A 2,887-nucleotide genomic window follows, 5' to 3' on the forward strand; every position below is an offset into this window, starting at 1 on the left:
GTTGAGGTAGTCCATGCCCAAATGTCAAGGCTTGCCTTTGTTTTACTGTCTTTAAACACCCTCCTTCATGTTCTTTCAAAGTCTCTATTGTTCATGGGATTCTTTTGAGCTCCCCAAAGAACTACAAGTAGTCCTTATGCGTTTTTTTCATGTGAAGCCATGATTGCAGGTTACGAGGAAATAGTTTGTACATCTCTAGGCTTACCTCTGTTTCAGGGAATCCCGCTTTTGAGTGTCAATGCGATTTTTCACATAGAACTTAACTGCCTCCCAACTCCTGTTCTGAAGGGCTGTGGATGAAGTCTGTATGCACTGAAGACACTGGGCTTTACCAGGAACCTTTCCTCTCATGATGAAGTCCATGAGCGTCTTCTCAACAGCCTGGATTTCTTCTTCCGACCACATTTTTCTCTTGGTTTGTGATGAACCTAAAAAAACAAGACAGTAAATAACTTCAAAAAGAAAGTCTGCATGCAGTGTAACATGATCCCATTGGGCAAGATCCTGGCTAAAAACATGTAAGCAATGTGAATTTGAGAAATAAAAATAGTATTTAAACATTTTATTTTCAAGTAATCAGCAGTAAACTCCTTTAAGTGAACATTCTTACAGAAACTCTGGGTTGATCTATCAGGTTAATAATCAGCTTCACGTGACTCAGCATGATCTCTTTTGTCCGATTTCGTGAAGACAGGTAACCCAAGATACCTCGCTTTATGGTATAGGCCCCAGGGGTGTTATTAATAAAGCAAGGGTTGCTTACATTCTGAGTGTGTTAACCATAAGCTGTAATAATTTACCTCTCTCACTTTGACATTTTGCAGACACTTCCCCAGCCAGTGGCATCTCGTCATCTGATACCAAAGAAAAATACTCTAAATGGATGGGCTTTTCTGTGGTACCCTATGGTAGAAGGGCAAGAAGAGAGAAAAAATATAGAAGAAAAGTTAAATGCATTCAGTTTAAGCAGGGGTGAAGTGACAAATGAAATGACTCGTGTATAATTGAGTAATTATTGTGTCCCCGTCCTATTTCTGAGGAGTTTTTAAAATCAGTAATTTTACTTTTTAGTGAAGTTTATTTTGAGAGAAGTATTGTACTTTTCTACAACTTAAATAGGATCTGCTACCAAGTAAAAAAATAAAAAGGCAAAAAGGAGATCAAAGGAAGAGGAAGAGGAGGTGGAGGAGGAGACAGATCGACGAGTCAGACCAAAACGTGATCAAAAGGACATAAATTAACTGTTATCTGGATATACTTCAGGGCCCAACAAAGCCAGATATATTGTACCGTCTAACATTAAGGAAAACTATATACTCTATACAACCACCTTTCATCTACACCTCTATGGTCTCACCATTGGAAAATTTCACATGATTTGGATATCTGTAATATTTTACATATGTCAATAAGATATTAGTTTGAAGACAAATAATCATCCACTTTGCCTTGTATGAAATACATTTTTCAATGTAGCTATTTTGATGGCTTGTTTACATAAATTCTCTATGCACTGCATACACGTACATACACGGCTCTATGAGCTGTGTCTGCGGCTCTATGAGCTGTACTGTGTCTGAGGCTCAATGAGCTGTGTCTGAGACTGTAATGTTCTCGTGCAGGGTGTTGAAACTCTGACTAAACACCGAGTTAAACCAATGTCAATAAAGGAGGAGTCGGAGTAAGTTTTCTTCATTTACTGTCACAGATCCTTATTAACATGTTGGTGAAAACTGCAAAATAAAAACAATAAGACATTCATTGTCCCTGTAATAGGTTAATGCTTACATTTTACATTTACGTGACACATAACTGTTACTTAAACAAATGTTTTCTTAAAATAATGATCAATACCCTTTCTTTAACATCTCTTTGATCAAACAAATAACTCACAGCATTGCCTGTCCAATGATTCGCAGTGGATGGCAACGGATTAACTTCAGAGCATGCACCATCTGACTGAGCCTGCTGCAGGTCTAATATGGGCCCCGACAGGAAATGACATCATCATATAACAAATAAAAGCCGTGTCACGAAAGCTACGTCTAAAAACGTAACGAATACCATAAGGGCAACACAGAGACTATATCAGCTGAACTGTGTCTGTGGCTCAATGAGCTGTGCTTGTGTCTGTGGCTCTATGAGCTGTGTCTGTTCCTCTATGAGCTGTGTCTGAGGCTCTATGAGCTGTGTCTGAGGCTCTATGAAGCTGTGTCTGTGGCTCTATGAGCTGTGTCTGAGGCTCAATGAGCTGTGCTTGTGTCTGTGGCTCAATGAGCTGTGCTTGTGTCTGTGGCTCTATGAAGCTGTGTCTGAGGCTCTATGAAGCTGTGTCTGAGGCTCTATGAGCTGTGTCTGAGGCTCTATGAGGCTCTATGAGCTGTGTCTGAGGCTCTATGAGCTGTGTCTGAGGCTCTATGAAGCTGTGTCTGTGGCTCTATGAGCTGTGTCTGAGGCTCAATGAGCTGTGCTTGTGTCTGTGGCTCAATGAGCTGTGCTTGTGTCTGTGGCTCTATGAAGCTGTGTCTGAGGCTCTATGAAGCTGTGTCTGAGGCTCTATGAGCTGTGTCTGAGGCTCTATGAGGCTCTATGAGCTGTGTCTGAGGCTCTATGAGCTGTGTCTGAGGCTCTATGAGCTGTACTGTGTCTGAGGCTCTATGAGCTGTGTCTGAGGCTCTATGAGCTGTGTGTGTGGCGCTATGAGCATATACTGTATGTTGCTCAGCATTAATGGAGCCTTTTCAAATGTGCATGTTACCCATGTGTACTTATGACCCTCATGACATTATAAATACTGGCTTTGGAAATTAGCATTGTTAACCAACCGGATTGTCCCTCCCCTCTTTGGAGAAGGCAAAGTCCAGAATTTCCAAACAGAAAGTCAGAT

This window comes from Labrus mixtus, chromosome 3, assembly GCF_963584025.1.
Source record: "Labrus mixtus chromosome 3, fLabMix1.1, whole genome shotgun sequence".
Classification (NCBI taxonomy): domain Eukaryota; kingdom Metazoa; phylum Chordata; class Actinopteri; order Labriformes; family Labridae; genus Labrus; species Labrus mixtus.